Below are 27,942 nucleotides of genomic sequence, written 5' to 3' on the forward strand. Positions count from 1 at the left end.
CCTTGGTAGACTTTAGATTCATCAAATTCCCAGTCATATGTTTCTTCACCAAGCCGGTGGCATGATTAAATATTCTATATGCTTTGGACTTTGATGAGTAACCAACAAGAAAACCAATATCACAACGTCTTGTGAACTTCCCGAGGTGTTGCCAGCTTCTTGTAGATGTAGCATTTGCAACCAACACCCTTAAAGAAGGAGGACGTCCGGCTTCTTTCCCATTGAGCAACTCATAAGGTGTCTTGCCAAGGAACTTTTGAAGGAATAGGCGGTTGGATGCATAGCATGCGGTGTTGATAGCTTCCGCCCATAGAGCTTCGGGGTGTTGTACTCATCTAGCATTGTTCTTGCAAGAGTGATCAATGTCCGGTTCTTTCTCTCAACTACAATACCATTTTGTTGAGGAGTATATGTTGTGGAGACCTCATGCTTGATCCCAACTTCATCACAATAGGCTTCTATGTTTGTGTTTGTCAAATTCTTTGCCGTTGTCACTTCTAATCTTCTTGAGCTTCACTTCAAATTCATTTTGTGCCTCTCTTGGTAAACTTCTTGAAGCAAGATGCAACTTCAGATTTGTCCATGAAGGAAGAATAACCCAAGTGTAATCTTGAATAGTCATCAACAATCACAGGACATAAAGATTTCCTCCAAACTCTTGTATGTTGTTGGTCCAAATAAGTCCATGTGAAGGAGTTCTAGCACTCTTATGGTTGACATGAAAGCTTTTGTTGGATGAGTATTTGCAACTTGCTTGCTGGCTTGACATGCACTACAAAGCTTGTCCTTCTCAAACTTCACATCCTTCACCCGCTCACCAAATCATTCTTCATTAGCTTTCTTGAGTGAGCTCATCCCAACATGAGCAAGTCTTCTATCCCATAGCCACCCAAGTGTTGTTTTGGTGAATAGGCATGTTTTCAAGTTAGCATCTTCAGAGGTGAAAATCCACTAAGTATAGGTTGTTGTATCTAAATCCTTTGAATATCACTTGATCAATCATCCTTCTTAGATACAACAACTTCCTTCTTGGTGAACAAGCATTGGAAGCCAAGATCACACAATTGTCTAACGGATAGCAAGTTGAAGCTCAATGAAGCAACATAGAGCACATTTGAGATAGAATGATCATTTGATATTGCCACTTTGCCCAATCCTTTAACCTTGCCCTTAGAATTATCTCCAAATGTGATTTTTTCTTGTCTATCTACTTCTTCATCTAGTGAGGTGAACATACGAGGATCACCGGTCATATGTTGTGTGCAACCACTATCAATAACCCAATGACTTCCACCTGTCTTGTAGTTCACCTACACACAAGAGATCAAGCTTTAGGAACCCAAACTTGTTGAGGGCCCTTCACCTTCTCAACAAGTGACTTTGCAACCCAAATTTTCTTAGGCATATTCTTGTTGGGAGGGACCTAAGAACATCACTTTCATCTTTCCACTAGAATCATTTCTAAGCATGTAGTGAGCATTGAAGGCAAAAGGGTCTAGCATGCTTGGGCAAGGGTTGTGGTGGTGGAGTTTGGCACTCATGAGCAAAGTGGCCTTCTTGTCCACACTCAAAGCATCTCTTTGGCTTTGGCTTTGGCTTTGATTGTTGTTGTTGAGCTTGAGGCCTTCTTCTCTTTGTTTGCCTTGTACCCAATGCCACTTCTATCCATCTTCATGATAGTGTTCATTAGAAGCTCACTTTGAAGATGCTTGCCTCCAGTGAACTTGCTCAATCCAATCTAAGATGCTCCTTTCCAACTTGAGCTTCTTGTTCTCTTCCTTGAGTGCATCACTACTTTTATCTTCCTTGAGTGCAACATTGTTTCTCTCTTCCTTGAGTTTCTTGTTTTCTTCTTTTAGCTTCTCATTCTCAAGAATCAAGTCACCATCATGATCAAGAGTTTCTAGCACAATGGTGTTGTTGATTTTGAACTCTTCAAACTCTTTCTTTAGCTTTTCATTGTCATGCTTGAGCTTGACATACTCATCATAGTCATTGCATTCAACCACTTGCTTGCCTTTGCCACTAGATCCTTGCTCAATGCTCTCATCAATTAAGTCATCACATGATGTAGCTATATCAATCTTAACAACATCGTTAGTAGCATCATGTGGCTCATTGGGTAAAAAATCTTGAGCAATAACAGGATTGTCATGATTAATCTAGAGAGTAGTATATTCATCTTTTAGCTTGTTATGGCTAGTGATGAGCTCTTTGTGCACCCACTCAAGTTTATCATGTTTATCTTTAAGCTCTTTCTTAGAAGATTTGAGCTCCTTGAGTTTGGATGACATAGCATCATTTGCTTCTCTAAGCTCAACACTAGCCATTTCGGCTATCTCATATTTAGCTAAAAGAGAATCATTCTTAATCTCAAGCTTTTCATTTTTAGCTCTACTCTTTCTAATGATCTTAGTGTATTGATTTATCAATTTAACAAGATCATCATAAGAAGGTGATTCATATTCATCATCATAACTATCACTATCATCATTGCTAGCATGTTCATCACCACTACTATCATCATTTGATACCTTGCGATCACCCTTGGCCATAAGGCATAGGTGTGTAGGGGATGATGGCGGTGGTGGTGGTGAAGATGATGAAGAGTCAATAACAATGGCGACTACCTTCTTGTTGTCACTATCATCATCGGATGAGCCACTAGATGAATCAATGTTCGTGAGCCAATCACCGATGATGTATGCCTTTCCACTTTTCTTCTTCTTGTGGAAGTCCTTCTTGCCATCTGTCTTCTTATATGGCTTGTTTTTCTTCGTCTCATCTTCTTCTTCATTGCTTGAGTCATCTTTCTTGCCCTTGTACTTGTTCTTGTACTTATCTTTCTTGGGCTTTGTGCATTGATGTGCTAGATGACCAAGTTCTCCACAATTGTAGTAATCCATCTCGGAGATTGGCTTTCTTCTAGAGCTTGTGAAGAACTTCTTCTTGCCATCGAACTTGATGCCACTCTTGTTGAGCTTCTTTAGCATCTTGGCAGTTCTTTTCACCATGAGAGCAAGGCTTGCATCAATCAACTTCATCATCACTTGAGCTCTCATACTCAAGCCTTGCTTTGCCCTTCTCTTGGCTAGCTTTGAATGCTAAGTATTTTTCTTTCTTCTTAGTAGAGTATGAGCCATCTTGTGGTGTGATGTGCATGTACATCTCATGAGCATTGATCTTTTCCAAGATTTATGTTGGTGTAGTGGTGGAAAGATCATCTTGATGAAGCACGGTCACAATATGCCCATATTTATCAATGGGGAGGACACTCAAGATCTTTCTTACAACATCAAATGGTTGCAGTTGAGTGAGTCCAAGCCCATTGACTTCCTCTACAAGAACATTCAAGCATGAATACTTTTCATTAGCACATTCTTTGGGAAGCATCTCAAAAGAGTTAAGCTTTTTCATGACAAGATGATAGCGTTCCTTATGCTCACTCTTTGTTCCCTCATGGAGCGCACAAACGTCCAACCATAGTGCATGGGCGTCTTTGTGGTTCCTCACTTGGTTGAACACATCTTTGCAAAGACCTCTAAAGATGGTGTTTCGAGCCTTTGCATTCCATTCTTCGTAATTCACCTCATTGCCTTGTAGGTGTGTAGCATCCCGAGGTTTTGGGAAGCCTTGTGAGGCGACTCTAAGTATTCCAACATCTAGAGCTTCTAAATACGCCTTCATGTAGATTTTCCAATATGGAAAATCATCCTCCTCAAAGATAGGAAGAGGTCCATCCCCGTGAGATATCTTTCTCTAGGCGGTTAAGCCTAAATATGTGAGCACGAGGCTCTGATACCAATTGAAAGGATCAAGATGCCTAAGAGGGGGTGAACTGGGCTAATTCTAAATTTCTTTACAATAATTAAGTCCTATGGTTAGCCCAATTAACCCCTTGTGCCTAGAAAGTGTTTCTATTGATCTACCGCATAAAAGTTTAGCAACCTATGTTCCAATCCTACTCTAGCAAGGCAATTCTATGAATATAAATGACAAAAATTGAATTGCTCAAAGTAAATGCTCAAAGTAAAAAGAGAAGGAGGAACGCGGCGATATTTTTTCGAGGTATCGGAGAGTCACCACTCCCCACTAGTCCTCGTTGGAGCACCTGCGCAAGGGTGTCGCTCCCCCTTGATCTGCGCAAGGATCAAGTGCTCTCTACGGGTTGATTCTTTGACACTCCGTCGCATTGAATCACCCACAACCGCTCACAACTTGAGTTGGGTCATCCACAAGCTCCACCAGATGATCACCAAACTCCCAATCACCACCAAGCTGTCTAGGTGATGGCGATCACCAAGAGTAACAAGCACGAACTCTCACTTGACCACGACAAGCCTAATGAGAAGGGTGGATGCACACTTTGCTACTCTTGATCTCACTAATGAGGGCTCTCTTTGGGATTATCAAATCTCAATCACCTCACTAGGACCTTGCTCTTCTTGGCACTCTCAAAGGTGTTTCTCAGTTGTTGGAATGAGCAAAAGTACCCCCACACATGAATAGAGAAAGTATTAATAATCATGGCTGAAAAACGAACTGTTATGTGCTTCTACGGGGTGACCGGACGCTCTGGTCAGTTCTCTCCAAACTCCAGTGTTTAAAATGTGACCGGGCGCTGGACAGCGTCCGGTCAACACTGACCGGATGCATCCGGTCGTGATTTTCCCTCTCTGGAACCTTACTGGAGTCGACCGAACGCTGGGACTCAGCGTCCGGTCAACAATGACCGGACGTGTCTGGTCATGATTTTTCCCTCTCTAGAACCTTACTAGAGTCGACCGGACTCTAGGACTCAACGTCCGGTCACTTCACCTCTCAACGTCCGGTCATACCAGATGATTTCACCTTGATCAAATGAGCTGACCGGACTCTACGCCAGCGTCCGGTCACCCCGGAGCCAGCGTTCGGTCAGTATTTGATCCTCCATTCACTTCCAACTCTCAACCATATGTGAATGAAGTTTGCTCCAATGGTCTAAGGGCTTTTTAGGAGCTACCTAGTGCTAGGTTTAGCAAGTGTGCACCGCACCTAACTCACTAGACTCACCTAGGTCAAGCTACCCATCCATACCCCCTTAATAGTACGGCCAAAGGAAAAACAAAGTCCTAAACTACTCTAAGTGTCTCTTCCACTCCAATCGACACTTAGAACTAGTCCATCCTTAACCTTGTCGTCCATCCTTTGAAAAACCGAAATGATTTCCATCGTAGGGGCATGACCACCATGATAGCCCAATCGATCTCCATTACCATGACCTAACTTAATTGCCTCTACAAAACACACGTTAGTCATAGTAATCATGTATTGTCATTAATCACCGAAACCCAACTAGGGGCCTAGATGCTTTCAAGGTTCAAGGGAGGGATGATCAAGATCTTGAAGACAAAAGTAAGAAGAGACAGAAAGTTGTGGTAGGCATCTCACCCATGATTCTGGCTTCAGCCTTGGCCAACCTATCCTCTATTAGGTTGGCCTCGGAAGGCGATCGGCATCGAACCATGGCCAGAGCCGATTCTGCAAGGGAGAGGCAGTCAGTGAGATTCTAGCTAGCCCGATCGATGGAGGCAAGCAGATCGTCATTGTTGATCTACCTCCTCGAATAGCAGGGGAGCTGGCAGCGAGCTATTGACGAGGATGACCCCAAAGGCTGAGCGGAGTTAGCCCTATGCTCTGGGATGGTGGGGGCATCCCGAGTTGCACCCTCCTGATGACGAAGGCCCTAGCGTGATGATGCAGATCCATTGAGGGCATCCTTAGTAGACCTCTTGCTGTTCTCCATGATCTCAAACCTATGGAAAAGCATAAATCGCACCAAAGACACGAAAGGTTTAGGACAAAGCAGGTTGTTCTTTGATCCACAAGCCATGGCCCGTATATATAGCCTGGGAAGGTGAGAGGATAGACTTCATCGGGGTTATGGAATTAAAGTCAAATATGAAAACAGATCAACACTCTAGAAATTCAGGGGACGGATCACGAAGGGATAACAGATTTGGACTTATTGCTTCCCATAATAACAAGGGACAATTGGCCACGGGACATGCCAAATGAGCACCGACGGCTGGTGGACACCCCAAATCAGCAAAGTTGCTGTTGGACACTGTGTTTCCACTTTGAATTGCCAGAAGACACCGCGGCCCTGGTTTCAGCCAAGAAAAGTGATGATTTGCCCAAATTGCCCTTGGCCCAACTGGTCAGCCCATTCCATCCGCCGCGACGCGGTCCTCATCAGCGAGCCAGACAGCCTCCCAGACGAACCCACCCTCGCTGCCCCCAGCCGGCCGTCGAGCTCACGCCGTTGCGCCGCTGCTGCGCCCTTCCTCCGTACGACCGCACCATGCCTCCCTATCGGCGCATCGCAGCTCCCGTGCCTCTCCTCCCCGGTCGTCGCCGCCGGTGCTAGCCCGTCGCGGTGAGGACGCGGTCGCAGCCGCCAGTGCCTGTGGCCGCCGGACCACCTCCAGCCGAGCCGAGCAGCTCTGCGAGAGAACGCTGGCCGCTCCCGAACTGGCCGCGCCGCGTGCCGCCGTTGAGCTGGCCACGCATGGCGGCGCTCGTGAGCAGTAGCTCCGCCGTGGCCTCGCGGGCGCACGCGAGCAGCCGCTCCGCCACGGCCTCGCCGCCGCTCGCGACCGGTCCGTCGCGGCCTCGCGGGCACGCGCGCGAGTAGCAGCTCCGCCGCGTCCTCGCGGGCGCACGAGCACAGCTCCTCCGTGGCCTCGCGCAGGCACGGCGCGAGCAGCAGCTCCGCCGCGGCCTCGCCGGCACCGAGCAGCCGGTCCGCATGGCCTCATGGGCACGCATGCGAGCTGCGGCTCTGCCATGGCCTCGCCGGGCGCGCGAGCAGCAGCTCCGCTGCGGCCTCATGGGCGCACGTGCGAGCTGCGGCTCCGCCATGGCCTCATGGGCGCATGTGTGCGCCACCGCGGCCGGGAAGCCTCCTCTGGCCGGGAACAGCGGGCTCCGATGCCTCCTTTGCCCCAAATTCATGACGCGTCCGCGCGGAGCTCGCCTTGCTGCCGGCGCCCTCTCCTCCGTTTCTCCTTCAACGGCGGGAGGGCCGGCGGCCGGCACAGAGAAAGAAAGGGGGAGGAAGAAGAATGGGCTGACCAGTTGGGCCAAGGGCAATTTGGGCAAATCATCAACTTCTTGGCTGAAACCGGGCGCGGTGTCTTCTGGCAATTCAAAGTGGAAACACAGTGTCCAGCAGCAACTTTGCGGATTTGGGGTGTCCACCAGCCGTCGGTGCTCATTTGGCATGTCCCGTGGCCAATTATCCCTAATAACAAAATATCATGGGATGGATACGAAAGGTTTGCATTGACCAGCGATCAACCCACCAAGGCTTCTTTGAATTGAAGGGAGTCCAGATCCCCACAAGGCCAAAGGTCATCATGAACCGAGTCACATCGGCCCGTTGATAAAATTGCATTAGGAGAAGGGAAAGGCTGCCTGCTTAAAAGATGCCCAACCGATTTCTCGGTGACTGGGAACCTGTGGGAAAGAAGTCTATGGTTTTCCCGATGGGCATTTGATGAAGCAAACAAGGGGAAGATGTCCACATATTTTAGCCCTTGCAAACACTAGAATAGCTCTGCGATCATGGAGAGAAGACTCAGGTGATATCGCAAGAATTCTTCTAACCGCATTAGTTGATCCTCTTGCTCGACAAGGCGCTAAGATGAGCGACATAATCACCCTATGCACAAGAATTATTCTAACCACTCAAGATCCTCATAGCAAGGAATTAGACCATGGAGGGTCCGGCGGAGCCAGAGGCACTCGAGAAAGCAGGCAGAAGAGAAACATAACTGAGTTGCTGAATTGCTCTCGCCAGAGTCGGACAGACATTTTATAGTCGGCCTGAAAGATGGATCCAAGCGCCCATGAAGCAATGATGCTCTCATAAAGTTTTGAAGCATAGGCTCATAAGCTAGCAAAGACGGTGATAGACAGTAGACCCCATATCAAGATTCTCTACCTGTGACTATAGACCTATCGGGGGTACAGGCATGATAATTTTAGAATAAAATTACTTTTATCCCAAAATTGGGTGACATGTATTTACAACCAAAATTTGGGAAGAAGAATTACAAGAACTCAAAAGCTCCCAAGATCGTGTCATCAAGGAATCGACTGCATAAAGGTCGATATTAGTTGATTCGAATGCAGTACTAGAATCGGCTCTCTTCAGATAGGGCCAGCAGATAACGATAATGAGCTACGGTTGGCATCGAAAAATACATATTGGACTCTACAAAAAGGGAAAGATTAGGGTCCAAGTTATCTTAAGATAGGAATGTTTTTATATCAAAGATTGTAATGAGTCGTACTCGAGTAGGATTCATGTTTAGGTTCCAGATATAAATATTGGACCTCGGCTATTGTAAAGGACACACAATCAATCAAATACAAGTTACTTACTTTTTTGGCTCTGACCACCCCTTAGGAGTAAGAGTAGAGTAGATCTCGACGAGTTCTTCAGTGAGCAGGGCTGCATCGGTCTGGCCAACCTCTAGCTTGTCTGTAAGTACCGTCATGGCTTATACTTCTGTTCATACAGCTGCATCGATCCGGTCGACCTCCAATGCGACTCTGGTATAAGCTAGTTATCGACTCTTGTCTAGTTCAAGTATGGCTGCATCGATCCGGTCGACCTCCACTGCTCGAATTAGATTAAGGTCAAGTTATCGGCTCTACGTAAGAGTGGCAATCTTTGGTAGATTCATTAAGTTATCGATCTTGCTGATGTTCTCATTGTCATTAGTTTGCAGCAACATCAACCTGCCCGGTCAAGATCGATTTAGATCGGCCTCGTATCCTTTGGGTCTGTCGTTTGCTTTGTCACAACACGATACTTCTTACAATGAACGACGGGTTATGTCTTATCGGCTGTTCTATTTCGATCTTGGTCGCGCATAGTACGCGGTTAAGGCACGTATTATTTTAGAGAGGTTTGCTGGTTAGTTAAATCTGGTCTACGGTTTACTATTATGGCTGTAATGATCCGGTCGATCCCCACTAATAGCACTGTAGATTGAAGGATGCTAGTTAGTAGATCTATTCTTGATTAGGCGTGACCTTAACTGTTTGATAAGCCTGCATCGGCTAAATAGCCGATCGCTTGTGTGTTAAGGCCTACAACATGTTTACATGATTCTATTAAATGTGGATAGATCTGTTTACTTTAAAGGTTTGATTTGTTGTCTTTTTTATGGCTGCATCGATCCGGTCGAACCCCACTATTAGAGATAGCAAGTTAGGTCTGATAAGTCCATAGGTTTGTCCATGTGAAATAGTTGATTGTGCACACGCTGTAGTCCCTTTTCACCTGAATCGGCTATTTTAGCCGATTCATTGGAGCCTTCACGTATAGTATGTCTTTCGAAAAGCCAGTCAAAGTATGGATGGTTTTATGAATTCTTCGGTTTTAGTTTGTTACTATCATCATAGCTGCCATCGATCTGGTCGAACCTCACTATTGGTGGTAACAGATTAGATTCAGAGCGTTTGTAGGTCCATTTGTCTTAGACGGTCCATTTGCTTGCATGCTATATCATCGTTAGATTCATCGGCTCAATGCTTTATACTGATAACATCTGTCTAGCTGATGATCTCATTTACACTTATGAGTATTGTACCTGTCAATATGAAATTAATCGCTACCCACGAGCTTTACAGTTCGTAACAACTGATTTATGTGCAGTATCGGCTATTTAATCGCTCTTCCCGTATGGCTTCTCCCGAAGCGGCACACTTGGAACTGTCTGGGCACTAAACTGGCACGTTCCACCTTAAATTACTGATAAACTTTCTCTCCTTGTCAATTGTAGGGTCAAATTGTCTGGCACGTCTTGGGAGGAATACGCAGGATCGATTATCCCTGCGTTGAAGCCAGGCGGATCTCCAGCTCCATCGAGCAGACCCTTTCGGCTTGCTCGTGTGTCGACGCGTTTCCGTGTTGACACCATGAAAAGGGAGTTTAGAGCATCTAAAAATTGGATTTTGCTTTAGAAAAAATAGGAAAAGGTTCTAGAAAAGTTCGAAAAATTCCTAGGAAGGACTGAACGACATCTAAACACTTTTTAAAACTTAGCACACTCAAAAGCACAAAACTCAAGCAACAAGCAAACATCACATCAAGCAAAAACCCATCAAATTAATTTAATTTTTTGAAAAAACACACTTTTCTGTATCTAAATTGACAAAAACTTAAATTAATCTTGTCAAGTTTTATATAAATATTTAAACCATTTATTTTATTTAGTGTTTTGTATTCACAACCCAAAATCAGAAATTTTGGAGTGTGACAGGCTGCCTAGTCTAATGAGAGTAAGAAAGTTATTATCTACTCATAGAGCCCTCAACCATGCATTTATGTATAGTTTAATCTTGGTAGAGGGAACTGCAAAAGGAGAAAATAGGTTGTTGATCGAAACAATAGAGATGGAAAAGAAGGAAACATGTTAGCAACAGGTTAACGGGAGGGCACAGATTAACTGAAGATATAAAAATGAAAATTAGGAGACATTCATTTTCACTTATGTTTATATCACTATGTTCTTTTGCTGTCATGAAACAACCAATTCAAATAAGACCTCACAAAGAAAGCAATAAGATCCTAAGAAAAGGTTTAGGAGTATCTCCCTGGGCATGGCAAGTGGACGGAGTGGGCTGAAAGACAGGCACTAGATCTGGCAACCCTAGAATACGAAACGAGTTCAATTTTGGGGAATCAGAGAGATAGAGCAAAATTAGAAAGAAAAAAAAGGGGAAGAAATTGGAGTACCTAAGAGAGTGGGAAGGGATTTTTCTGGTGTGGTCTTTGGACTACAGTCGACTTTGGACATGGTCGGCCCATGCTAGACATGGAGGTAAATGGCCTGGACGATGATGATAAGAAAGGAGCCGGCTGTTGCGCCGAACATTGCCATGTCATTTAATTCTAAGACAATCATGGAGTCAGGCATGATTAACCATAAACCAACCAACCCAAGACTAATGCATCTGGGTAAAATCTAATGTTTAATTTTGTGTATGCATCAAGATGCAAACACTGTCTGGCATCCAGTGAAAAAGAAAATGAAGGAGATGCTGATCTTGAAGAAGTATATTAGATAAACACATGTCTGCAGCTTCACTATCTTACAACTAATGCCAGGCAAGATACCACTAAGATTATATTAGTTGGGCATAAGGTCTTTGATCTTTCACATGTACACTGTTTCTCATGTTGCGTATTTAAAAAGTATTTCACATGTACACGGTTTCTCGTGTTGTGTATTTAAAAATTATTTTTTAGATAAAATGATGCCCGTCTAAAAGGTCCTTGTTTTGTTTGGTAATTGAATAACAACCTTTGGTGGACTAATTGTGTTTATATGAGATACACAGGTGATTAATCCACATGTACATGTGTGTGAACAATACATGCCATGACGGTGAAGATGGCTCGAAGATGTTGCAAAGCTCACACATGTGATGATGAAAGAGCTCATTGCACATAAGACATGACATTTAGTCATGTGATCAAGGTGGAGAAGATCGAGACATGACTTGGCTTGATGGACCGGTTGCAAGCATGAATGGTAAGTTGGAGGCTTTAGAGCGATGGACCGCGTGGCGGTGAAGCTCAAGCAAGACTTGGTGCCAATGGACGAAGGCAACGGTGAAAAGCAAGTGAGGTCAAGATCGATGAACCAACAAGGTCACGTGATGATATGAAGTGGATCATATCATTTGGTGATTGGTTGGTGCATGTGTTGCATCAACGATGGAGGAGATGAAATGGAATGCGCAAGGCAAAGGTATATTTGTAGAGCATTTCATTTCACCGGTCAAAGGTTTTGTAGAGAAGTGCATGACCAGGTTTAGGATAGGTGGCCGTACTATTAAGACGAGCAAACTTGTTTGCATATTGGTCATCTAGTGCCACTTGAGCGATCTAACTTTGCATACGTGTTAGGATCGAGTGGCATTGAGAAAAAAGTGTTAATCCTTTGGAAAAAAGTTTGTGAAAAGCTAACACACGTGCACAAGTTGGTGAACACTTGGTGATGTTAGCACACTTGCAAAGGAGAAGTCGAAAGGTGAAGAAAGGAGGCGAAACCAGGCTCCGAGTGATGCCCCGGGGGCACCGCCACCCCTTGTCCGGTGCACTGCCACCCCTGTGGCTATGGCTAGCTGGGAGGCCGAGAGCAGCGGGTTGCTCTAGGGGCACCGCCACCCCTTGTCCGGTGGCACCACCACCCCTAGGGTGGTGCCTACCAGGACGTGGCCAAGGAGAGCTGGGGCTGGGGCTGGCACCGGAAGTGGTAGTGTGCACTGCCACAGGCGTGATGGTGCACCACCACCCTATCCGGTGGTGCCGCCCCTTTTCAATAGAGAGCAGGGGAAACTGCCACAGGCACCGCCACCTCTGGGCGGTGCACTGCCCTAATTTTCTAGAGAGAAGGGGATTTTGGGGTGTTGGGCGGGGGTTGCATGGCCACCCCCTGTCTGGTGCCACCGCCACCTATCCGGTGACCGCCTGACCAATCAACTAGCCATTGGATTTGACCATTGGGGGGCACCGCCACCCCATGTCCGGTGACCGCACCGCCGTGTCCGGTGCCCTCGCAGAAAGCAGCTCTAAGGGGTAACGGCTCTATTTGGCTTGAGGGCTATAAATAGGGGTGGAGCTCGAGCATTTGGCTGGTGGAGCACCCTTGGGACTAAGTGTCCATGCTTGGGGAGTGCTTGGGAGCCCTCTAACTCACTTGTGCTTGATAGTGATAATCCGATCGAGTGAGTGAGCGATTCTAGTGCGATTGCATCGTAAGATTGCATCGAGTAGCACTAGGTGATCGTGTTGCAAGCCGGTGGTGCTTGTTACTCTTGGAGGTTGCCACCTCCTAGATGGCTTGGTGGCTTGTGACTCCGTTGAAGCATGCGAGAAGATTGTATAGTGCTCCAGAGACGGATTTGTGAGGGGGATTGTGCTCACCCCACGGGGATCGTGAAAAACAACTCTAATTGAGCGTGTCATTAAGCTACCCTCACTTTCGGAGTAGGTTTTTGCGGTGCCCGATGTTCGGACTTGGCGGATGATGCCAATTAGTTACCAAACCACCAAGTGAGCGGTGGACACAATGGGGACTAGCGTGTTGGCAATCACGTGAACCTCGGGATAAAATCATCTTGTCATCCTTGTCTTCCCATTGGTTTGCATCCCCGTTACACAAGCTTGTATTTACTTTCACATACATTGTGCTTGTGTAGTTGCTCTTGTAATTAGTTGGCTTGTGTAGCTTGCTAGTTACCTTCTTGCTTGTGTAGCATAGAAGCAGCTTCCTTGCATGACTAATTCGGTTTGAGTAACCTTGTTAGTCACATTACTTAGTTTGTGTAGCTAAGTAATTTGCGCTCTCTAATTTGGCATTAGTTGCCTTGTTATTGAGCACTGCTAGTGAGCTTAGAAGCTTTGTGTTCTGCCATGACGCCGTCGTCCGTCGTGGTGGACCCGGTGGCCTCGCTGCTTGTCTTGTGGAGAGGGGAGTCGGGGCGCCGCCGCGCCACGTCGCCAGATCCAGCGGCGCCTGGCTACTTCTCACCTGCCTGGATCCCATCACCGTCCACGTGGCCGAGCTTCCTAGTCGTCCTCGTTGCGCCCCGTCATCGTCAACGTGGGCAAGCTCGTAGCTGCCCCACCGCACGCCCGCCGCGCGCCGTCTCCTTCACCAGATCTGCCGCTGTGCTCCTCGTCAACCACGCGTTGCCATTGCCGTCCACCGTAGCCATACCCACGCGCGGCCGCTAGCTCCAGGGCGCCGTCACCGTCTCAGTCCCCCAGCCTCGTCGCGCACTCGCCACAGGCGCGCGGCGCCCAAGATGCTGGATGCCCCACCGGTGGGGATAGGAAGGGGAAGTGGACGCCGCCCGAGAAGAGCAAGGAGGTGCCCTGGTGGCCACGCTGCTCGTTGTCGTGGAGAGGGGAGCTAGGGGCGCCGCCGTTCCTCGTCAGCAGATCCAGCGGCGCGTGCTCCAGGAGGGTGGCCGCGGCGCTCTAGTGACAGGGGGCCGCGATCCAGGATGCGCGGGGCGCGAGGGCGACGGGTGGCTCCAGGAGGCCGTCTACGTCGCCTCCAAGGGCCGACGTGTGCGCCACCGGGAGGGAGGAGGCCGCGCGCCCGGGGAAAGCAAGGAGGTGCCCCGGCGGCCTCGCTGCCAGATCTGGCGCCGGCACTCCTAGTCCACCGCACGCCGCTGTCACCGTGAGCCGGAGCCGTCCCTGCGCTCTCTCTCCCCCAGGGTTCTTCGTTGGTTGGTGTGGGACCGCCAAGGGTAATATAGACAATTTCACTGGCCGGTCCCACACCAGCGACAAAACAAACAGAACACGGACGAAATAGCTTATAAGGCAAACAAGTTTAGAGCAATGGCACCTGTGTGTGGTCAATTTTTTTAATGACTTATGTGTAAATTACAAACTTTTTTAACAGCACACGTGTAAAAGCCTCCAAAAACAGACACCGCTGATGCATTTAGTTCAGTGTGGTGTGGGGTCAGCTACAGTATTGCAGAACAGCGCCTCACAGCCTGTGAGGCTTCCGATTTCCTCGTGGATGAGAGTTAAGATAGCACATCCGCATATCACACACACATACCCGATTCAATTGTATATCTCATACCAGAAGCCTATGCAAATTAATCGCCGAGAAGGCGAGACTGATAGCATGAAGCAAGCGGCACCAATTTGGTCAAGGCATCTCTGGCCGGAGCGAAATTTAAACGGTGGCGCACCAAAGCCATCCTGTATAGAACCTTTCATTAAATTGGACAGCTTTGCACTGTTACATTACATGCCATGTGCTTCCAATTGTATGGCGAGTATAAATGAAACTGTGAACACCATTGAACTTCTGTTAAGTACATTGGGTAAATGGAAAACTAAAAGCGATGAGTAATCCAACAGCAGCAACGCATAAGACCCCATGGGGAGTGCACCAGTTATCACCAATCAGCAGAGTTTCATTGAAGCAATGCTGTTCGCAAGTGCCATTGCTTCCTTGAGCTGAGAAGCGTCACTTCCCTGCAGTGAAGGAATCGCAGAATTGATTTAGGCATTTATAACTTGATGACTTGAACCCAAGACCATAGAATATTCTAGGAATGGATTGCTCACTCACCTGGCCCTGGGCAATGCCGTTCTTGCCGCCACCCCCTCTTCCCTTGAGCGGTGCAATTGAAGGTGTTAGCCAGTCCAAGCACCTTGAAGCCGCTAGGAGCATTGGGAGGCACACCAGCATAGATAACAGCTTTGTTTGATGCCTCATCAGTACTGAATAACATTATAGGCAAACCCTGGGCCAAGACATCCAAAAGTTCACCAGGATATCTAAAGACTTGAGATGGGATAAAATAGTTCTACTACAACATGCCATGTATACTATAGCAATTTACTGACTAACATTATTTTAACAATAAAGCGAAAATGAACAATGTAAGTACCTTGTCCATGACTTTGATAACCGCCTCCCGGACAGCCGTGGTATCAAGACCCACATCGACATGAGTAACACAAAACGGCTTATTTCCTGAAAGAGCGGCGTCTGCGGCATCCATTGCAGACTGCACAGCCTTTTGTTTATTTTGCTCACCCATTTTCTTCTTTGCCTTCCTAAGTTCATCCTGAGATGTGCAACAGTTATAATCATCATAAAAGTAAACTATTACTCCCTCCATTCCAAATTGTAGGTCATTTTGGCTAGATACATAGCTTTTGCTACGCACCTAAATATACACTATGTAAAGAAAAGAAAAAATGTCTTACAATTTGGAACAGAGAGTAAATTACTAGGTGGTAACTTTTTATTAAAAAGAGAACATAAATGTCGTAGGTGATTCTTCTTTCTTAAACATGAGCATATATAAGAAATCCGAAATAGAAACATTTACAGACCTCTAGCTTTGAAACCTTGCCTCTCAAATCAGCCTTTTTCGCAGCAGGGATAGCAGCTGCATCCAGCCCACTCTTGATGGAAGCAATTTTCTGATAAAGGGAGATTGATATTAGACGGTAATCTTAGAAATGATATATATCTCAGCAGAAAAGACAGAAGTCTTCAATTCCACAGGAGTAATGTACAGATGCAGTCCTTCAACCTGCCCAATGGTGTCAACTAGATCTATAATAAACACTTTAAATGCGAATGTGGGATTAATACTTTATTTTTTTTCTCGAAACCCGCAAGAGAGCTGTGTATCTTTGTATTAAGAAGAAAAAAGGGGCAAGAGCCCTTACAACACACACCCACACTCCTAAGCTCTTATAGCACTAACATTAATACTTTATAGTACTAACATTAATTGAAGGCCATGGAATCTACTTCCTCCATCCCAAAAAGAATGGTTGAAGTGCCAAAAGTTGGACCAAATATATATAGATAAAAATATTAATGTTTCTAACGCCAAATAAGTATACTATGAAAATATCTCATGACAAATCTGATGATACTTAATTGATACTTTTTTCTATATAGTTATCAGTCAAACTTAAGATACTTTAACTTGGTACTGTGCTACAATTGCATCTTTTCTGGACAAAGGGAGTATTTGATTTATAAGGTTGGGCCAAGCCCAATTAAATCCAATAAAAATAGCTTGCTCATTTTCATTGGCATGAGGACTGCAACAAATTGTACATCCCATTACAACATACTGGCATGTTTGCTAGTGGTTATTAAAGAATAGAACATTACTAATGTAAGACATGCATCAGAACAGCTTTTATTAATGTTGTTTCTTATGCTCCCACGAAAAAGACTACGCCTTGGTTCATTATTATAGCACTCAACTGATCATGTTATGTCAACACTGCAACTCCAGGAGAGACAATCCCTAAAAAATGATAGAAGCTTGATACCTTTTCCAACAAAGCTCCCTCCAACTGAGATGCTTCATTGATATCAGAATCAATAGATGATGCCAACACCATAGCCTGGGTGGCACATCCAGCAGTCACGGCTGTTATCCTCCTAACACCTTTTGCAATACCCTCCTCAGATAAGAGTGCGAATGCTTTAGCATCTCTTGTGTTTGTGATATGTGTACCTGATATATACACAAAATTTTAGATATCATAATCATGAAACATAGAATTACATAGCAGAGAGCTGAAAACAAACCTCCACATAGTTCAGTCGATATGGATAACCACTCTTTGCTATCAGGATCTGCAAGCAGATCTTCCACTTTGCGACCAACTGATACAACTCTTACTGGATCAGGGTAGATCTACAAAATCAATATGCCAACCCCTTTAATAACTAGCCAAACAAGAAATATCAACATTCCATGAGCAAGAAAACTTACTTCACCAAACACAGCACGAAGACCATTTATGCGCTTTGCATCCTCTAATTTTATTTCAAGTGCATATACACCCAGCTCATCCTTTATTTGCTGGTTCACTATGGACTCAATTTTTCTCAAATCTTCAGGCTGGACAGGTTTTCCTGTTATATGAATTAACAGCTGAGTAAACGAGCTCATAAAATTCAGTCAGTGGAATACAAAGGAGCCACAATACCATGAGAGAAATCAAATCTCAGCTTCTCAGGTAGAACAATTGAACCCTTCTGGTCAACATGATCACCAAGTACTTCCTATAAATGCAATGGCAGAATCATCAGGAGAGAAAGAGAGCAACTGTGTAAATTTTGGACAAGGTAGAAACATACCCTTAGAGCAAAGTTCAACATGTGAGTACACGTATGGTTTGGAGCAATCAGTGTGCGCCGGTTGTAATCAACCTACCAATGGGTTTTTGCCATATTGAAATACGATCAATTACATACGAACTAATTTAGTGCAAAAATGTAGCTAGTAAAAGGTATCACCTTGCATATCACACTATCACCAAGAGACAAAACCTTGGAACCTTTTGTAAATGAGCCAATATGTAGAACATAGCCAGCAAACACTTGGACGTTGTTCACATTAAAAGTTCCAAAAGACCCCTCAATGCTTCCAGTGTCAAATATCTTGAAGCCAAAAAATCCATGTTAATCCAAAAGATTTAGCAAATGTATGTCTCAGTGATGACATTTGAAAAAGCAGATAACTTTGAAGGTAAACTGCAGTATATTATTGCTGTGATATAATGACATCAAGCTATAGAAATTATTGAAAGGCAGATAGCCCACAACAGGATACTAAAGAACTCTAACACACAAGCACACACACAAATACAGTGGATTTGGTAGCTATAAAATGACTTATCATTTTCTGTTTTTCTCTCTCATATGTAGGCAGCCGTCAGCTACAATTGTGGCTGTGATAGCCTCCTAATTAATGCAGAATATTACCCAAATAATCAGCCTATTAATCCTATTACTCCATGTTGAAATTTAGCTAAAGTAAATGCTATGAACCTTGACACTAGCATGCACCTAGACACACAGGATTGTTTCCAACAATTATATACTATGTTTCAAGTTTCAATATTAAAAGTAACGTTGAGAACCTTTAGAGCCATGCATCAATGTTCCCTCGCTACAATTCTAGTCTCAAGATCAGGAGGGACAGTCAAAGTTTGGCTAGGCGGCGACTACTCGGCGACTATGCGCGCCTAGTCGCTGGGCGAAGCCCGTCGCCGCGACTAGGGGCATAGTCGCGCATCGCGGCGCTAGGCGGCGCGGAGGGCGGCCAAAGGGGCCTGGAGCTGGACTGTTGGAGGGCAGGGGCCGCCGGCGCTGGGCTCGAGCCAGCTGGAGCTGGAGCCTGGAGGGCAGGGATGGCCGGCGCGGCGCTCTGCGGTGGTGTGGCCCGCACCCTGCGCCTGCGGGATGCCGGGGCCAGGATGGGATGGGCGCCTGGGCAGTGGCGCGGCAGGAGGGCTTGGTGCGCCGCGGAATGGCGTGCGGCGCAGCGCTGTCCGGCTAGGTGGCGCCGACAGGCGGCTGGCAGGCTCCTCGCCTCCTCCCGTGCGGCGGCGCGGGTGCGGCTGCGCGCTCGTGGGAGGGACGGAGGGAGGCAGATAGGAGCAGAGGCGGAGGGTTAGGTTTGCTGTTGCCTGGGCCTTCATTATTGGGCTGAAATTACATGGGGTATGTGGTGTTGATGGCCCAACGACTAGGGCCTGGGCCCTAGAGGCCTGGGCTGCAGATCCGCCCCTATGCACTTGTATTACTGTCCTATCCATTTGTATTGTAATTACCAGCTGCTGATATGGTGTGCTCATGGATGGGAGGCTGCTGAAATCATCCAGATAAGTCACAACTTAGTGTTTTCTATTTTTTTTTTTGAACAGCTAGCTGTCTATTGACTAATTTACTAACTACTAGTTATATATATATATATATATATATATATATAATTTATGGCTATATTGCCAAAACGCCTAGGAGCGCCTAGGACCGAGTACTCCCGACTAGGCGCTAGGCAATGGGTTAGCGCCTAGATTCCGCCTAGCGCCTAGCTGAACTTTGGGGACAGTACAAACTTTGTGTTTCAAATGGTGAAATGATACAGATAAAATAAAGTTAAAAACAGAAATGTTTTAACATGACAATTGTTTGGCAAATTGAAACAAGTCCTAGAACAGCACATTTGGATCGAATATACCAGAAGGCAGCACTAACTATCCAAGAACTGCCTGAAAATAATAATTAAAGAGAACTTGCCAGCCAGACGAGGCTGATATTTCTAAACACTGAACAAGGCTAACAGTTGATGGTGTGAATTTAAAAACACTTAATGCCAGATTTCATATCGCTATTGCATGGATATAGACATGGTGTACCTGGCCACCCTGTTCGGCATAGAAACTTGTACTTTCCAGCACAAGGCCAAAGTCCTCATCACCAGTAGCTGTAGTAACGTATTCTGAGCCAGTATAGATAGCCTTCACCACACTTTCATGTTCCTACAAAATCTTAATGGTAAGATCAAGAAAAGCATAGTAAACATTGGCATAACCCTAATAGTTGATTACAAATATCAAAAGTGTGGGAAGAACCAGAAGTTGAGTATAACTAACTAATAAGGGCCCGTCTGAATCCATTGGGATTCTGAGGATCCAGATAAAAAAAAAGGCAGATTATGGGTAGGATTCTGGGAATCCGACGCTGGGATTCTGGAAATCTCTGTACCTCTCCAAACCCAGATAACGTAGGATAGGACATGCGAAAAGTCACATTTGCCCTTACCCTTATCTTCCCCTGTCGGCTGCCGTCCTGTATCGTTATCACCTACGCAGCCGCTCTTGCCGCCTCCGCCCTGCCCCAGCCACAAGCGCTGCCACTAGTAAGCAACTCGGCTTCGCTGATTGGTGCTTCGGCGAGGTTGAGGAGCGTGAACTCGGCTCCGCTGATTGGTGCTTCGTCGAGGTTGAGGAGCGTGAACGAGCAGCCTCGAGCCTACTTTGGATGCGGCGCGGAGCGGTGTACGCAACAGCTACCAACGGCATGACGAGCACACATGTTGGATCCCCAGGCAGTCAGAGCCATGCTATCCAATTGGTCATCAGAGCAGCTGTATTCACGGCCATGTGTGGCGGCGCCGGCGCCGGCAAGCTGCATCACGGGAAAGCGAACGCCCCAGTGGGTGAGGGACTGGCACAGCGCCACCTACGTGGGTGAGATCACGCGATGGTGCAATTCAGATTTACTCGCTGGTACGCACACGCTTCCTCTGTCGTCCTTCCCCTCTACAGATCTGGGCCCACCACTTCACACTCTACAACATTGACGACGACATCCACATGTACTCTACGGGCTTCCTCACTCCAGGGAGAGCGGACAGGGAATGGGGACTTGGGCTGCTGGTGGTTATGGTCGATCAATGGAGAGCCCTGGTACGGGACACACATTGTGGATCAGGACGCAGGAGCAATTGGATGGTGAAGGGGTTACTTGGAGGAGACAAGAAGCAAACCTGGCACGGATCAGAGGTGGTGCGGGCGTGCGGCAACCAACAGGAACAGGGATGGAGATGAGATGCAATTCACGTGGACCTAGGCACTTTGTACGTTCTTACATTTTCCTTTTCTTAACAACTCTACTAATTGAACACAATGCTGAGGGGTATTTGGGAGAAACACTCTTTGAAATATCTAGAATCCATAACTAAAAATCGAGGTCTCGTACGGCTAGAGATTTTATTATCCAAAATCTGGATTCTAGAAATCTGGATTTTAGAATCCGGATTCTAGAATCCCCTAGGATTCAAATAGAACCTAAGTATAGATGTGTCAGATAAGAAAAGGTGTAACTAACCTTGGGCCACAGAAACTTTGGGCTATCATCCGTGCTGGCAAGCCCCAGTTTGTGCAAATGCGCTGTAGCATTCGCATCCATAGCAATAGAGTTTCCTCCAGACTGCAAAAAGAAACATATATAGTAAAAATTGAAGGGATGAAAAACAGTTACCATGAAATTCAAAGATAAACAAAGAACAAACATGGATAACAGATTTCAATACCAGTAACATATAGATATTGGAAAATGTTATCAGCAAATATAGAAACACAAACAGCAAGAATAATGGGATAACAAATGGCACCACAAGAGACTCTTAGGATTAACTTCTACACTTAGTAGAAACGTAAAAATAACCTTGTTACGAGCATTTCTAGCTTTTTGCCTCGCTTCTTCCATAGAAGCATTAAAACCCTCCTTATCAACAGTCAGCCCGTAGTCGATTGCCATGACCTACGCAAAGAAATAATAATAATACATGATAAACATAAAAAAGTTCTAGCAAAGTTAGCTGGTTAAAAGATAAATAACAAATGTAAAACTAACCTCAGTCAAATCAATTGGATAACCATAAGTGTCCCAAAGAACAAATGCATCCTGAAAGAATAAATGAACTATTTAAGTACATCAAATGTAAAGGCAACCCAAACTCAGGAACCATTTCATAGGGAGGAATGCCTAGCCACTAGCCAGGTCCACTCATGCAGCACAACAATTTTCAGTTGCCAAACAAGCATGTGCCTTGCCCAAATGGTGCAAGAAGCACCCCCCTGCCCAAGCTTGGCCCAACAGGTTTAATGGGTCCATAAATCAAATATGCTAATTATGTTGTAATCTGGATGAATGCATACCTAAATCTTTTTGTGATGTACTCTGGATTGATAGATTTTTACTGATGCTAATTATGCAATGTTGTTACATTGTAAAAATAACTAGTCACGGTTATAAATTCCACCATTATTAGCCAACACAAGAAACCTATGCTGACATAGCCAAATTCCAAAGAAGAAAAAAAAGAAGGTTCAAACTAGGGGGTAACCACACCAAACACCATCAATTGGGCCAAGGCAAAAATACAAAAGGCCTGCACCCCTCAACACATCCAACTCATACGACATGGCTATCACTCACACTACAGGCTACCTTGCCCCAAACAGCATGGGCGCAACACATCCGACTCATACGACATGGATATCACTCACACCACAGGCTGCCTTGCACCAAACAGCATGGACATGCACCCACAAGCCATAGATTTGGGTTGGGATAGTTGGGTGTTCAGGCCAGGCTAATGAATTCATTCTGAAAATCACACCCTTAAATAGTTCAGGCAGGGCTGTCAGTGTGCAGTTAACAAATAAGACTGGATTATCATCCATGGAAAAAGATGTATGCATGACAGTTCTAGAAACATTTGCATCTGATTCAATGAGAAGAAAGGAACTCCTTCATCACCCCCCGCCCCCAACACACACAAAAAGGACTTTCAAGCATTAATTAACAAAGTTAATTAAAAGGACTAGCGCAAGCTGCACTGAGACCCATGGGATCATACGGCACAAGCTGTGATACTTAAGGGCCTGTCTGTTTGAGGCTTTGAGCCTGCAATTGCTAGATTTTCACAGCCCTAGAACCAATCAAGCACCCACATTGCAATACTAAATTACAGTCCAGACACCACACTGTAACATCTAGCAATTCCACCATCTAGAAGCTGCTTTTCACAATCTACAGCTGAAAGAAACAGGCACTAAATATGATGCCACAATACCGATTTAGATGTCTTGGGTTATTCAGTGCAAACTGTTGCTACAGCAGACTAACAATGGGCAACCAGTACAGGTTGTAAAAACACAGAAGGAAGAACCCTGCAAATAGTATAACAGAATAGAGGTGCCCTACCCACCTACCTCAGAAAACAAAGCATTTTTATCTTCAAATGAAAATGAAAATAAAAACAAATAACGCATTGAAATTCAAAAACCAAAATCACTTACCTGGCCACTAAGTACAGTTCCACCATTATCCTTAACAGCATCTGCAGCTTTCTTAAATTTTTCATAACCCTGAAAAATACACGAACAGCACTAGTGGTAATAGAGGCAAACAATACCAGAAAATAAAACCTACAATAGAAGATTCATGCTTCTAGTGAAATAGAAGATTCATGCTTCTAGTGAAATAGAAGATTCATGCTCTAATGAAATAATAAACGGATGTTATAGTCAGTAAAAAAAAATTAGGAAACTAATATTACCTTTGCTAGAGTGTTCTCAAAGCTTTCTTCTTCATCTCTAATAATATCTTTGATCTTCTTTTCATTGTCTTTTAACTCAGGAAATACATCACCCATCAATTGGACAAAAACATTTACAAGCCTGTTCAAGAACATTATAATTTCAATAGTAAATCACGTCAGCACTCTAAGGGATATGCATATTAAAAAAAATTAAAGCAGAGCTGTTGATTGGATGTTTTATTAGAGACAGATCCATTTTCCAGGTTTAGTAGCATTACAAAGTAATATATATACAATACATAGTGATATGGAGCATTAGCTATTTTATGTCCATACATGTATATCTAATATACTTAATACTGATGCTCAAATCCTAGAACTACTCCAAATACTGAACATATACTTATATGTTATTGCACCTTCATGACACATATCACAGCTCACAAATGCTACGGCACTGTATTTTTGAAAATATAACCCACTGCAGTCAGCAAGTGATTTATATGGGAAAATCTTTTTTTTCACAAAGAAAAGGAACCTATACATCTACCATCCATGAATTAATTATCATGTATCAACCTTCAACCTCATTTCACCTCAATTTGATATTGATGTCAAATATAGTAAACATTTACAGAATATATGCTGCCAGTACTCAGTACACCCAAGAAACAGCAACCACCGAATAAAAACTGGTGAATATATTTAGTAATTAATTGGTCCAAAATAAAAAAGGTAGCTTTCTTGATACTCAAGAATACAACATCCAGTAACAAATAGTGTTGTTTTCAATACGGAAGTGGAGGGCTAATCAACTTATACATATAATCAAGTTACGGCAAATAAGATTGGCAAAACAAAAGGCATTACTAAGTCTCCGAAAATATATTCCAACCAGTAGAACTATCCTGGGGCAAGAATAAAATAAATACAACACCAGTACCTAAAATAAACAACACTGGCAAAAAATGCATACCCTGAACCAAGAGTAAAAGTATCACAAGGCAGAAAACTTTTGTGCACAAACATCCAAAATCTTACTTTCACTTGAGTGCCTTACTTCACAATAAACATAGTAACTTTACCAATTGTATAAAGAGCACAAAGCTTATCCTTGTCGTCATACCATATGGCAACATCCATCCCTCTTAAACATATATTTGTAGCATTCCGTGTTCAAATAGAGTTATGCAAACATATTGTTCTAGATAAAGGCATGGCATATTACACAAATCAACGGCTTGTTTCTTACGAGCTAAAAAATCCTTGCTTTGCCTTCAACTTCTGATGACCAAAATGAACAGCTCGCCTAAGTATGCGCCTCAGAACATACTCTCTTCCCTCATTACCTATAGATGGACTCATATTAAGAGGGGCAATACCATTCTGCAATAGATAACAAAGCCCTAGAAGCATAATTGAAATAGGAAAAGGAAAAGTGTTTAAGAATGAGTTCACACACCAGGTTGAGAACCATCAGCAATAGCGAAAGAAAGGGTTCTTATGTGGTCAGCAACTACTCTGTAAGCCATATCAACTTTGCCAATATCATCAGAACCTACTTTACCAGAGTATGGCTGAATTCCATCACCAGCCAACTGCATTTACATGTTCGTACAAAATTATCAATGCATATCCATAGAATACGATATCTAGATGCACACCTGTGCATAAACATAAATAAAAGTAACTTGAAGTATGATGCATGCAGATGGGAAACATACTTGGTGGATGGCATCAAATATTGGCATGAATACATCTGTATCATAATTGCTCATTTTATTCTGAAGGATAGAAGTTAAACGCTCAAAGCCCATCCCAGTGTCCACATGTTTTGCTGGCAAAAGTCTCAATGTGCCATCTGCCTCCCTATTGAACTGAAAATAAAACCACTACATCAGTACATAGAAAGAACTAACAAGGAAGTATGAAATGTGGCACTGAGGATTGATAACTGCTTAAATAAGAGAGATAAAAGAATGACATATTGACCTGAATGAATACAAGGTTCCATATCTCGATGCAAGTTGGATCATCATTGTTAACTAAGGAAGCAGCATCACGGTTGCCAATACGATCAAAATGAATTTCAGTACATGGCCCACAAGGACCAGTGTCACCCATCTCCCAAAAGTTGTCCTGTTCAAGCAATGCATTTCAATTGTTTGTTATGAATCAATCAAATAGAAAATAAAAATAATATTAAGACTAGTAACAACAAAACCTTTTTGTCCCAAGCACGTTGGGCTAGGCTAGAGATGAAACCCAACAGTAGCACGAGGAAAGAGTATAAAAAGAGGTAGGCCTACAATGCAAAACGCTGTGACCAATAAACACATGCACTATACCTTGCAGCCGAAAGGCAGAACCTTTTCTTTCGGTAGATATTTCAACCAAATGTTCTTCGATTCAGTATCAGCAGCAAGACCAGATTTCTCATCACCACCAAAGTATGTGGCATAAATTCTATCAGTGGGCAATTTATATACCTGTGAATACATGACATAGCAATCAGTAGGTCATAAAAAGGTGGGAGGTATTATTTTCATAAACCAGTTGGTAATTTGTACCACCCTCTGTCCTAAATTATAGGTTGTTTTGGGTCTTCTAGGTACATAGCTTTTGCTATGCACCTAGATATACCGTATGCCTGGATACGTAGTAAAAGTAGTGTCTCTAGAAAAGCCAAAACGACCTATAAATTGGAACAGAGGGAGTACATATACAAATCTCCCATCATTTAATTTCCAGTTTATTTGCTACCGAAGGCTATACTATTTCAATGAGACCATAGTACTCACTCCTGTAATTACCTATTTATAACGGACTATAATCATTCAAAGTGCAATTTGATCATCACAATCAGCTCAGAAACACCATCACTGAAACCATTACACGCAGACAAAAATAGAGCAGATTTCCTTTCAAATTTAAACAGAGATAGCCAAGCTCAGAATCAGCGAAAATTAGTATGCTTCTTATGAATTTGTGGGAATTTCAGCTCTAAACAACCAATTCATCTATCACAAAAGTTTCCAAATCGGTACATGGATAACAAAAAAAAAAGTCCATCTTGTTATATTTCTCATATTCATATAATCATATAGAGTCCAGAAAAGTGCCTCTGACCATTGGAGTACCAGATCACCACACAAATAAAAAAACCCCACTTTAATCATCCTGTGTCTACCAAATCATTGAAACCCTGAAATACGACTAAAACCCATGTTTCGTGCACTGGCCCCAACTTTCCTTACCATAAGCTGCTCCCTCCTAAATCTATCTGCAGCCTCGAACAATCTCATGGAAATCCAACTCACTAGCCTCCCTCAAAGCAATCAACACTCAATTAGAATGAATTGGGCAGCAAAGGAGTACGTACCTGGGTGAGAAGCTCCCAGGCCCATCCGATGGCCTCCTCCTTGAAGTAGTCCCCGAAGGACCAGTTCCCGAGCATCTCGAAGAAGGTATGGTGGTAGGTGTCCTTGCCCACGTCGTCGAGGTCGTTGTGCTTCCCGCCGGCGCGGATGCACTTTTGGGTGTTGCAGGCACGGCGCAGGCGGCCGAGCGGCGAGTCCGGCGCCGCCGTGCCGAGGAAGACCGGCTTGTACTGGTTCATCCCAGCGTTGGCGAACAGCAGCGTGGGGTCGTCGACGGGGACTACGGGACTCGAGGGCCACCTCGTGTGTGCCTTGGACTCGAAGAAGGTGATGAACTGCTCGCGGACCCGCAGGGCCGACCACGCCGGCGCCATCGGAGGCGGGGCGGCGGCTGCGGCTGGGGAAGATGAGGATGAGGACGATGATGAGGAGAGTCGGATGGCGGCGGCGGGCAAAACCCTAGCTTCGAGATGAGAGAAGACGCGAAGCAGGCGGCACGCGCGTGAAGGGGACAGCACGGTCAGCATCCACCCATTGAGGCCCCGTGTGGCAAGGACAATAAATAATCACAAATTGAGGCTTCGGATCCCCTGCTCCTCTCGGCGCTGAGCGGCGGCGGCGCTTTGCCTGCGCCCTGCGCGAGTGCGCGAGGCGGCGCGAGTGAGGAACGGGAGGGGCTCGGGTCAGGACTCAGGTCGAGGCGGAGGTGGGCACCAGGCGCGAGTGAGGCGGAGGAAGGGGAGGGGCTCGGGTCAGGACAAAGGTGCGCACCACCACTTGGCGCTGGCGGCTGGCGCGGCAGCCGCCGAGGCCGTCTGGCGGGCACCAGGCGCGGTCGGGATTTGGGGGCGAGGGGCGAGCTCCAACGGACCGACTCCGGCGAGGCGAACAGGGGACCTGGGGGGCTGGACGCCTGGTGGCTGCGGCAGTGCGGCCTGGGGCTGCGGCTGCGGCTGCGGCTGGGAACCCTAACAATGTTGAAAAGTGCCAGCTGGGGAAGGCCGAAGGAGTCAAGGGGGCACCTAAGTGGGCTGGGCCACAGCCCACAGAGGCTTGAGCTCTGGGCTGCTGAGCCATT

The 27,942-nt window shown here is 45.2% G+C and overlaps 1 pseudogene; it reads right to left on the bottom strand.

Annotated features, from left to right (window-relative positions):
• Nucleotides 1–14,766: 14,766 nt before the first annotated feature.
• LOC136502683 (alanine--tRNA ligase-like) lies at nt 14,767–27,834 on the bottom strand (annotated as a pseudogene).
• Nucleotides 27,835–27,942: the final 108 nt, after the last annotated feature.

This window comes from Miscanthus floridulus, chromosome 14 (genome assembly GCF_019320115.1).
Source record: "Miscanthus floridulus cultivar M001 chromosome 14, ASM1932011v1, whole genome shotgun sequence".
Classification (NCBI taxonomy): domain Eukaryota; kingdom Viridiplantae; phylum Streptophyta; class Magnoliopsida; order Poales; family Poaceae; genus Miscanthus; species Miscanthus floridulus.